Source organism: Medicago sativa, chromosome 4 (genome assembly GCF_051527215.1).
Source record: "Medicago sativa cultivar Bolivia chromosome 4, Bolivia_mono, whole genome shotgun sequence".
Lineage (NCBI taxonomy): Eukaryota > Viridiplantae > Streptophyta > Magnoliopsida > Fabales > Fabaceae > Medicago > Medicago sativa.
The window spans coordinates 19,394,324-19,406,860 of NC_140752.1; the positions used below are offsets into that span (position 1 = coordinate 19,394,324).

A 12,537-nucleotide genomic window follows, 5' to 3' on the forward strand; every position below is an offset into this window, starting at 1 on the left:
GTGGTAGTCAACTACCGTTAGGGGCAAAAACTTCATTTTCATATGTCATTATGAAGTATTTAATTTCAGAAAAGCAATTTTCTTAATTTTTAATTAGTTTTTTTCTTAGTTTGAAATAGAGAAATAGAAATGGCCAAAGTTAACATAGTCCACTGCTTTTAGAGAACAAAACATTCTTTTTCCTTCTGCATCCATAAACTCATCCGATTAATTTACCATATAAAACAATTTCAAGCGGTGACAACAACATACATTTAAAACTCAATACAGTACATATTCATAAATAACAGTGAATCATATAAAAAAATTCTAAGGGTCAAGGGGAGTTTGTTTCAAGGATGAAAAATCTATTTAGAGGATTAACTTTCTCAGAAAATAAGAATGAGATCTCAATCCTGAATAGAATAACAATTTTTGAAATGTTTTATTGTAAAATTATTAGTGAGACCCACTTAATTATTAATGAATGAATGCTTATTAGACATTACCTTTGAAAATTGATTGAATAAATGATGTGTACGCTACATCTTAATAAGAGAACCACCGGAGATGCTCTTAGGTGATTCCTTAAATTCCCTTCCCACTTTTATGAGAATGTTTTATTCCCATTCATTTTCTTGACAATAAAAGTATAGGAAATTGAAAGTTATTTTATTCGTTGAAATGTTATACACCTAAGAATTAATTTAAGTTATTTTTGTGTGTTTTATGAAACAAAAAATTCATATATGTTTGAAAATTCTTCTTCTCCCTTTTAAAATTGCTCTTTTCTTCAACTACTGCTGACTCGACAACGGTTAGAAAAATAAGCAATTTAAAAAGTGAAAAGAGCAATTGTTAAATGTTTTGTTTACCCTTTGTAACAATACGATCCGAAGCCCACTGTCACAAACCTAAAATCTCTCTAACTTGCATCACCCGCTGAGAAACACAGCGTTGTAGCTATTACAAACCTAAAACCGCTCTAAAATTCTTCACCCTTTTGAACGTTCTCACCCTCTCTGTTCTTAATCTTCTTTCCGCTAAAGTTTTTTTTTCAGCTGGTTCGATGGGTCTTTCCAGTTCGGCTTTTTCTGGTTTAATGACATTATCACTGGTTTTTTAAATTAGTGTTTGCTCGAATAAGAAGGTTGTTAAATTAGGGTTTGATCAAAGCAGAGTGAAGAAGACGAAGAAGGTAGTAAAGCATGGAGACAAAGACACCATTGTATCTGCCTCATGAACTGATCAATCAAATTCTGATGAGGTTGCCGGTGAAGTCTCTTATACGTTTCAAATGCATTTGTAAGTTGTGGTTTGCTCTTATCTCTGATCCCCATTTTGCGAATTCACATTTTCAAATAACAGCCGCAACACTCACTCGTAGACTTTTATGCATATCACTTTTATCTCATGAAATTCGATCTATAGATTTTGAAGCATTTCTTCACGATGATCGTGCTTCACTGAACCTTGTTTTTTCACTTCTCCGATCTTATTATTCGGCTGAAATTAGAGGTTCATGTAGAGGGTTTATACTTTTGTACCAACGTCCAAACATCTACATATGGAATCCATCTACTGGATTTAAAAAGCAAATACCCGAGTCTCCTTTTGATTCCAAATTAGTAGCACATTATCATGGTTTTGGTTATGACCAGTCTAGAGATGATTACTTGGTGGTTGTATTTTCCAATTATTCATCACATTTGGAGGTTTTCTCGTTCAGAGATAATACATGGAAAGAAATTGATGGTACTCACTTTCCTTATGTTGTTGTTCCTTCTCAGAGAAAAGGGTTTCTATTTAATGGGGCTATTCATTGGCTGACTTATCGCCGTGATGATTTTGAATTGGATGTCATTGTTGCGTTTGATTTAATGGAAAAGAAAATGTTTGAGATGCCTGTTCCAATGGATTTTGACCATGGATTTCATTATAGTTTGTGGGTATTTGGAGAATTTCTCAGTCTTTGGACTAAGGATTTTTATAGTGATAGAATTGTAATATGGGTGATGAAAGAATACAAAATGCATTCATCTTGGACTAAAATTCTTCTTCTGTCTGTTGATGCCGTTCCGGATCACTATTTTCAACCTATATATTCTAGGGTTAATTATGTTTCTAGTCCCTATAAAATAGGGAGCTCTTAAGTTTAGTCCTTACTTAATTTTAATAGCTCTTTTAGTCCTTAATTTTGTTTTTCTGCACTGAGTATTAGTCCCTACTCAATTCAAATTTGTTTAATTTATGCTTAAACTCTTAAGTTTTTGAACAATTTTTTGCAGACATGTTTAGAACATTACTAAAAGTTCCTCCGCAAAAAATTATCGCAAAATTTGATTTCTACATCCAGATTTTATTACTTTTTATCTTTAACTTTTGTCGTTTTAAAAAATTCATATTTAATTCATTTCATGTCAGAAAATTCTAAATTTGAGTAAACGAACCTTTCATAGTGTTCTAATCTTGTCTCAAAAAAATCGTTCAAAAATTTAAGAGTTTAAGGATAATTAATCAAACTTTGTTTTAGGAGGGACTAAAATTATAAGTAAATTTTTTTTTATAGGGACTAAAAATGCTATTAAAATTAAGTAAGGACTAAACTTACAAGGTCGCAATTTTGTAGGGACCAAAAACATAATTAACCCTATATTCTACAAAAAAATGGTGATATTATTGGAAGAAATCATGGTACTAGATTGGTAAAGTATAATGATAAAGGACAACTATTAGGGCACCGCACCTTTTGTAATAATCAATCGTTGTCATGTATACAGAGTCTCTACTTTCACTTCATGGTGACAATGAGCATGCTTAAGAAGATGACGCAAACAAGAGCAGAGGTTGTGAAATATTCTCTTTATATCTATCTATCTATCTATTATATTATATAGAAACAAGTATCTACCAAAATTACTTAACTACCCATACCTACTTTTCTTCCAAATTTTTTCCTTTACAACTTTAAGGTTATTTTTGTCAAATCCACTATCAAAATCCACTTTACTAATCCACTTTACTAAAACCCCTTTCCCACTATCAAAATCAACTTTACTAAAACCCCTTTCCCACTATCAAAACACATTTTTTTCACCTTTCTTTATTTAATAATAAACTTTTCTCTCTCATCTTTCTTTATTTATAATAATAATATTTTCTCTCTCATTTTTATTTATTTAATAATAAACTTTTCTCTCAACTTTATTTTTTAATAATAAACTTTTCTCTCTCAATCTCACTCTCCTCTCTTATCTTTTTCTTACCAACTTTCTTCATTTTTCATTTTCTATTTTCATTTTCAACTCTCTCAATCTCACTCTCCTCTCTTATCTTTTTCTTACCAACTTTCTTCATTTTTCATTTTCTCTTTTCATTTTCAACACCATTTTCTCTACTAATTTTCAATTTGGTTTCACTAACAAGTTTTTTTTATAGGAAACTAACAAGTGTTGTTGTTATAGCATATTACACTTTTGTATTTTACGATAACACTATTATATAATACGTTAATTATGTTTTTTCACGGCACACATATTAATATTTTACACACTCAAACATATCACTAAAAAACCCGTTGGAGTGTACAGTTTTAACACGAGACCCATTTTAATAAATAAATTGGTTTATTTTTATTTATTAATCATACTTCAATTTTTTATTTTGTTTTTTTTAAATGTATCACTAAAATTACTTAATGTTTTCCCACTATTAAAATTCACTTTACTAAAACTCATTTTCTCACCTTTCTTTATTTAATAATAAACTTTTCTCTCTCATATTTCTTTATTTATAATAATAATCTTTTCTCTCTCATTTTTATTTATTTAATAATAAATTTTTCTCTCAACTTTATTTTTTAATAATAAACTTCTCTCTCTCAATCTCACTCCCCTCTCTTATCTTTTTGTTACCAACTTTCTTCATTTTTCATTTTCTCTCTTCATTTTCAACTCCATTTTCTCAACTAATTTTCAATTTGGTTTCACTAACAAGTTTTTTTAGAGGAAACTAACAAGTGTTGTTGTTATAGCAGATTACACTTTTGTATTTTACGATAATACTATTATATAATACGTTAATTATGTTTTTGCACGGGACACATATTAATATTTTTCACACTCAAACATATTAATAAATAAAATCTATGATTATTTTTATTTATTAGGTTTTTTCATATCGTCAATACTAAAACAAGAACAATATTGTAATATACTATGATTAATCATACTTCAATTTTTTCTGTTGTTTTTTTTAAATGTATCACTAAAAAATCCGTTGGAGTGTACAATTATATCACGAGACCCATTTTAATAAAAAAAAAATGGGTTTATTTTTATTTATTAGGTTTTTTCATATCGTCAATACTAAAACAAGAACAATATTATAATATACTATGATTAATCACACTCAAACATATTAATAAATAAAATCTATGATTATTTTTATTTATTACGTTTTTTCATATCGTCAATACTAAAACAAGAACACTATTATAATATACTATTATTAATCACACTTCAATTTTTTCTGTTTTTTTTAAATGTATCACTAAAAAACCCGTTGGAGTGTACAATTGTAACACGAGACCCATTTTAGTAACTACAACGAGTTATCAGTTTTAAGTTGTATTTTTTTATATCTTTAATTAAACACAGCGATTTCCTAAGTTTTATTAATATATTAATAATATATATCTAATTCAATTTTTTCTGTTGTTTTTTTTAAATGTATCACTAAAAAACCCGTTGGAGTGTACATAGTGATCAATTTTAATTAGTATTTTTTTATATCTCTAATTAAACATAGCGATTTCCTAAGTTTTATTAATATATTAATAATATATGTGGATGTATGGACTATATATTAATAAAAATATATATGAGTATATGTTTGTTTTATGGGAATATATTAATATATTTTTATTTCTAAAATTTAATGGGAATTATATATTGATAAAATACAAATGAGTATATAGACTATATATTAACAAAAATATATCTCATTATATGTTTTTTAAGACAATTTGTTAATATATATTTATTTATGAAATATATTTTCATTTATTAACTTTTTTAATATCGTCAATACTAAAACAAAAGCAATATTACAATATACTATGATTAATCATACTTCAATTTTATCCGTTGTTTTTTTATGAAAATGTATCACTAAAAAAATCATTGGAGTGTACAATTGACGGGACCTATTTTAGTAACTACAACGAGTGATCGGTTTTAATTAGTGATTTTTTAATATCTCTATTTTTTTAATATCTTACCTTTATTTTTTTAATAATAAACTTTTCTCTCCCAATCTTACTCTCCTCTCTTATCTTTTTCTTACCAACTTTTTTTCATTTTTCATTATCTCTCTTCTTTTTCAATTCCATTTTCTCTACTAATTTTCAATTCGGTTTTACTAACAAGTTTATTTTTATAGAGGAAACTAACAAGTGTTGTTGTTATAGCAGAATATGATTTTGTATTTACGATAACACTATTATATAATACGTTAATTATATTTTTCACGGGACACATATTAATATTTTTCACACTCAAACATATTAGTAAATAAAATTTATGATTATTTTTATATATTAGCTTTTTTTATATCATCAATACTAAAACAATAACAATATTATAATATACTATGATTAATCATACTTCAATTTTTTCTGTTTTTTTTAAATGTATCACTAAAAAATCCATTGGAGTGTACAATTGTAACACGAGACCCATTTTAGTAACTACAACAAGGGATCAGTTTTAATTATTAATTTTTTTAATATCTCTAATTAAACATCGCGATTTCCTAAGTGTTATTAATATATTAATAATATATATGTGGTTGTATGGACTATATATTAATAAAAATATATATAAGTATATGTTTGTTTTATGGGAATATATTAATATATTCTTATTTCTGAAATTTAATGGGAACTATATATTGATAAAATACAAATGAGTATATGAACTATATATTAACAAAAATACATCTCACTATATATTTTTTTATCTCAATATGTTAGTATATATTTATTTATGAAATATATGTTCATTTATTAGCTTTTTTAATATCTCAATACTAAAACAAGAACAATAATACAATATATTATGATTAATCATACTTCAATTTTTTCCGTTGTTTTTTTATGAAAATGTATCAGTAAAAAAATCATTTTGAGTGTACAATTGTAACACGGGATCCATTTTAGTAACTACAACGAGTAATCGGTTTTAATTAGTATTTTTTAATATCTCTATTTAAACACCACGACTGCCTAAGTTTTATTAATATATTCAAAAAATATAAGTGGGTGTATGAACTATATATTAATAAAAATATATATATGTGAGTATATGTTTGTTTTACGGGAATATATTAGTATATTCTTATTTCAGAAATCTAATGGGAACTATATATTGATAAATATATATGAGTCTATGAACTATATATTAATAAAAATATATCTCCCTATATGTTTTTATACGGGAATATGTTAGTATATGTTTATTTGTGAAATGTATTTTCATTTTTTTAATATTGTCAATACTAAAACAAACAAAAAAAATTATAATATACTATGATTAATCATAGTTCAATTTTTTCTGTTGTTTTTTTTATAAAAAATGTATCAATAAAAACCCGTTGGAGTGTACAATTGTAACATAGGACCCATTTTAATAACTATAATGAGCGATCAGTTTTAATTAGTATTTTTTAATATCGCTATTTAAACACCGCGACTGCCTAAATTTTATTAATATATTAATAAAGTATATGTGGGTGTATGGACTATATATTAATAAAAATATATATGAGTATATGTTTTTTTTTTAAAGATATATGAGTATATGTTTGTTTTACGGGAATATATTAATATATTCTTATTTCTGAAATCTAATGAGAACTATATATTGATAAAATGTATATGAGTGTATGAACTATATATTAACAAAAATATATCTCACTATTTTTTTTACTTGAATATGTTAGCATATGTTTTTATATGAAATATATTTTACGATAACAATATTATATAATACATTAATTATGATTTTTCACGGGATGCTTATTAATATTTTTCACACTAAAACATATTAGTAAATAAAAACTATGATTATTTTTATTTATTAGCTTTTTTAATATCGTCAATACTAAAATTTAATATATATTTGTTCATATTAAAATTTAATTATTTTATAATTTTTCATTACTACCGATCAATATATACATTATTATGTTTTAAATACTTTACATATTTTCACCATGGACAAAAAAATCACTTTGACAAGCGCAACAGAGACGCGACACGCGGCGGAGCCGCGGCCATACAGCGCGGCGAAGCCGCGCTACCCGTGCTGTAGCACGGGTATCTCGACTAGTTTATAATTATATTGTTTTATGTACTCTTGGGTGGCTGCATTTGTAACAAGAGCTGAACCCATTTGTCATGAAGTATTTATTGGTTAACTATTTGTCGTATGCTTATTTGGAAATATTGACTGCTTTGTTTGTGTGACTCACTATTTATGGATGTGTAACTGGATTGAGTTCTAAACGTATGCTGTTTTTATTGCTTGAAATTGATTTATATCGGAAGTTATTTTATACGTTTATGCAAGTTGAATGAAAAACAAGGTTTTGTTCTCTAATTTCAACTTTGGCCCTTGCCATTTCTATTTCACACCCGGATAAAAAAATTAATTTCAAATGAATGAGCTACACCTGAATTTATATGAATCATTTGTTGTAGGCTCAATTTAATTTCTTCTGTTCATATTATCTTTTGGATAATGAATTATTCATCCATTGAGTGTAAGTTGTGAAATGGAATAGACACACATAAGGATAACTTCCATTTTTAGCTTTATGTTGTCTTTGTCATCAAATCATTAAATTGTACAAGCAATCTAATGAATGATAATCACTCGACAAGAAGAACCAATCTTTCCTTCAAAAAAAGAAGAACCAATTTTGTTCTTTAAAATGGTATGGAAGGGCTGACATTGTTAATTATAAAGGAATATGTAACTTTAAAAATAGTCGTGATGAACTCAAACATTTTAATTGAATTGACAATTAGGATATTGATTGACCGTGTTATTTTTTTAAGGATAATGCTAGTTTCAGCGAAAAAATTATAGCAAACTTATCCCCAAGTCATTCCCATTGGCCATTTATCCATGTTTTCCGCCTAAGTCCTAGTTAAAACTGCCTCATGTATTCTATGCACAACTGTAAATAAGGACACATCATCTTTGTGAAATTTCCCGACTTGTTTTCTCGTGATATATAGCAGTCCCCTTTTTTTAAACTAAATATATATATATATATATATATATATATATATATATATATATATATATATATATATATTTTAGGGAAATAGGGTACCAATGGTATCATCCGAAACACCCTACATAGATTAAAATATAAAGGAAGATCACAACTGAGGGACATAAAACGTGAGCCAGTGAAAGCAAAAGTGCAAAACGCAAACATCACTAAAAAAATGTGTTACAATTTACAAACAACATAAAGAAATGTTCCAAACAACCACACACCACATGAACAATCTAGCAGCGAACCGTGTACGAGGATAGAATCAAATTGCAAGAAAATGTGGTGTGTGAATCGTGAGGACTAAAGTATATATGAATTACATAAATAACAAAGAGTTAAATTTTGATAAAGCTTAATCAATTTTACATGGTCAAGAAATCACAATCAATTATACGAGTGGCTTTAGAAGTAGCTACGATTAAAGTGTCAATCATATGATCCAACTAAGAAAAAAATTACAAACCTCATTTTGAGACAAAGTAGAATGCAAAACATTTTATGTAATTCATATGCGTTCTACTTTTTAAAGAAGATTGATGCTTCATTTTTCAAAGCTGAAGAGGCAAAACAAAATTGATTACAGTGATCCTGATTGAAAAACTAAGTTTAAAGAAGATTTTGAGGCACGGTTTAGACTCCCTCATGTTACTGATATTTTCCCTGATGCTTCTTCTATGCGTTCTACTTTTTATCTCAAAATGAGGTTAGTAGTAGAAGTTGAATGTGAGAATGATAAACTACAATTTCAATAGTGGAATTGAATGATTTGAAAGCTGAATTTCAAGAAAGTAACTATCTGTCACGACCCAATTTCAGGCCATGACCGGCGCACAGGCTAACACTAACTCCTGATATAATTAGCCTGGCAAGCCTAATAAACTATAACACTTACACCTTTCTAAAATACTTAAATTTTGGTAATGACTCGCAAGCTTTCCGGACATTTCAAGATGCAAGTTTATTGTCACAAAGTATATAAAACCTATCTCATTATTTATATGTATAAACTCTAAAAAGAAGAACAACTATTATCTCAATAGTTACATCATAAGTAAATCACAAAAATGGTCAACACAGAGATCTACCACAAAGCATATATGTTTCTGGTAAACCTGAAAAGTCGATGAGGTTAGTCCTTTGCAATCTGTGAATCTAAAAAAAATGAAACCAAAGAAATGGTGAGTCACAAGAATTCAATGGGAGCATGACAAACAAAGTGGAAATGATGGGTAAGTGAAAATTTCACCGGTCTTTACCCAAAGAATTTTTAAACTAACAATTTCATCCTTTGAAAGCTCATTCATGCTAAAAACAATACTTGGAATATCAAAGTCAATACTATTCGACAAAAATTCTTAACATGAACCAACGGTTAGTCATATATAAAATTCTACAATCCCATATTCAAATAGATATATAAAAATAATCATTTCAACCAGACTAATATCATTTATCTCATATTCAAATAGATATATAAAAATAATCATTTCAACCTGACTAATATCATTTATCTCTTTTCACTATTTGTACATAAATCACATTATCTCTTCGTTGTGGTGAACGGAAATATACCACATTATCTCTTCGTTGTGGCGAACGAAAATATACCACATTATCTCTTCGTTGTGGTGAATGGAAATATACCACATTATCTCTTTGTTGTGGCGAACGGAAATATACCACATTATCTCTTCGTTGTGGTGAACGAAGATATACCACATTATCTCTTCGTTGTGGCGAACGGAGATATTACATTTTTTACTATGAGCCATTATCTCTTCGTTGTAGCAAACAGAGATTTTCTCTATTTTTACTATGAGCACGTACCTCATAGGCTACATTATCTCTTCGTTGTAGCAAACGGAGATCTTAATTTTCATTAGAACCTTAAAACAAAGTTTAAAAATAGTTTATATCACCAAAATTAATTCATAGGATTAAAACCTCATAACAGATTACCATATGACAAGTTATTTTAAAAAAATTATTTGTTTCTCCCACAAAACAAATTTGTAACTTATAAAAACATGGCACAAGGTAATTTAGATACTCACAGCTATGTTGAACCGGCTATATTTGACCCGCTACCTTCTATGGTTCCATTTCCGGATTTCCCATTGAAACTCAATTACCAATAACTTAAATTAAGTTGGCATCTCCACAACAACAAGACTTTCCCCTTTCATCTCTCATCAATAATCTTCTCTATTGCTCTATTAACACAAAACATGTGTATATACCATGTAGAGACATGTTTCTCCCAATAATTATTTCCTCCTCCCTCCGTGATTGTTACTCTCTCTTAGAAAAACTTCCTAATTTCTATAATTTTACCCAAATCCCTAATTTGCCTAATAACAAACCCTAACATTGAAATTTCAATGAAGAAAGAGAAGAGAGTTTTCTTACCTCAAATAATAGTAATTGATGCTTCTTCCATTAGTTTTTCTCATCTCTCCCACAATTGTCCAGCTTTGTTTTTTCCTCTTCTTTTCTTCTGTTCCATTTCTCTCCCCTGCCTCCATAGCTTTCCCCTTTTTCTCGTTTTCTTTTTCTTTTTCTTTCCCTGATGGTTGATGGACTGGCTTCTCCTCGGTCCTCTTTCCTCTTTCTTTTTATTCCTAATTTTTTATTTTATTTTTATAGTTTATGTTTATGGACTTCACTTTTATATTTATTTAATTATTTTTCCTTCTTAGGTGGACGGTGGACCACTTCACTTACACACACAAAAAGTTATTTTTGTTCATAAATTATAAATATATTCATTCATTAAATTATTTCTAACTAAATCCTATTATTATTACCATTTGACTTTGATATTAAACTTCTAATACATAATGAAATGTGTAACTATTCTAGAATTAGTAGAGATCTAGAAGCTATCTTAAATAAATCATAAAAATTATATGAACCAGAGTTAATAAATAAGTTATTTTAACTAATCTCCTAAATAATTTTTTTTTTCTTTCTAATTAGGGATATTACACTATCTGTTCCACAATGAATGGTACTACAATAGATTTTGCCTGTGAATCAAATGTGAAATATTTGATCTAATTAAACAAAATTAGAAATGAATCAAATTCAATTGAAACATTTGAATTTTCTAGAATTTGAATTTCCTTGACAGAGAAGTGAAAAGTAGAGATGAATAGCGAAGGACTAGCATGTTCTTTCTCTGAATCTCAAGAAAATGTTGTGTGTGTAATTATCGGCGTGATTACATTGATGAAGATGATGATAAGGTTTGGAATTTGTGTGAATGGAATTGTTAAAATGCGTTTGAATTTTGAATGAAACCAAGCTTTGAGCTTGAAAAGTCGGAATGTGGGGATTACAAATAAACTGTCTCTAGATGCTGACATTGTGGATTTGTCTTTTACACCCCTAAAGAATTTCTTAAATTATGTAATAATTAATTTTTTATATGATAAAAAAATAGAGTAAACCACTATTTTGAGTACTAAATTTACAAGTATCTGACAATTTGGAATGCCAAAATTCACGAATTATTAAATTGTTTCCCCAAATTGTGTAACGTCGGTTAAAATTCTGCATCCATCAATCAGTTCTGTTAGAGACTTAGAAGTACTTATGTGTTAAGTGACATTGTGGTTTGTCCAAGTTGATGTCACTGTCACACATAAGCCAACGTGAGTTTCTTATTGTTAATCAACTTACCTTTGAACCTCCTTGAAGGATCATATTCAACCTTCAAAAGATAAACTTACCTTTGAACCTCCTTGATAAGAGTGTAGACCATAAACAAGTTCATTCTCAATGGACGTGGAGAAATTTGGTTCTGGTGGAGCTAGATGGTGATAGAAGAAATGAACTTAAATATTCAAGTAGGATTCACCTTAGAGTTTGTCTTGAAAGATGGATGCATTGTCTTAAATGAATCAACTTTGTACAAAAGTGATCAAATTCAAATACCAACAAGTCAGATATGGTAGCAGCTTATTGGAATACTTGAAATAGGCATCTTAGGAGCAAAAGGGCTTCTAACTATGAAGATGAAGGATGTTCATGGTAGCATAGATGCATTCTGTGTACCCAAATATGGTCAGAAATGGTCCAAGAAAGAACCCTTTTAGACACTTTGAAACCCAAATGAAATGAAAAATACATACGATGTTCATTCCAATATCTGGAGCATGAGAAGAAGCAATGCTAACTTCTTTCGTGTGATATGTCGATTTT

General features: G+C 28.3%; 1 protein-coding gene, 1 long non-coding RNA gene and 1 pseudogene across 2 annotated transcripts in view; 2 read left to right on the forward strand and 1 right to left on the reverse strand.

Annotated features, from left to right (window-relative positions):
- The window catches only part of LOC146927002 (F-box/kelch-repeat protein At3g06240-like), a 44,427-nt gene that overhangs the window by 19,605 nt on the left and 12,285 nt on the right, over nucleotides 1–12,537 (forward strand). The gene's annotated exons all lie outside the window — the stretch shown is intronic.
- Nucleotides 1,188–2,800, forward strand: LOC146927004 (F-box/kelch-repeat protein At3g06240-like; annotated as a pseudogene).
- LOC146927005 (uncharacterized) lies at nucleotides 9,265–10,910 on the reverse strand. Its single transcript, XR_015005564.1, has 2 exons — nucleotides 10,741–10,910; nucleotides 9,265–9,483 (listed from the first exon to the last, which is right to left on the reverse strand). It is a non-coding gene; the product is annotated as an uncharacterized LOC146927005 (long non-coding RNA).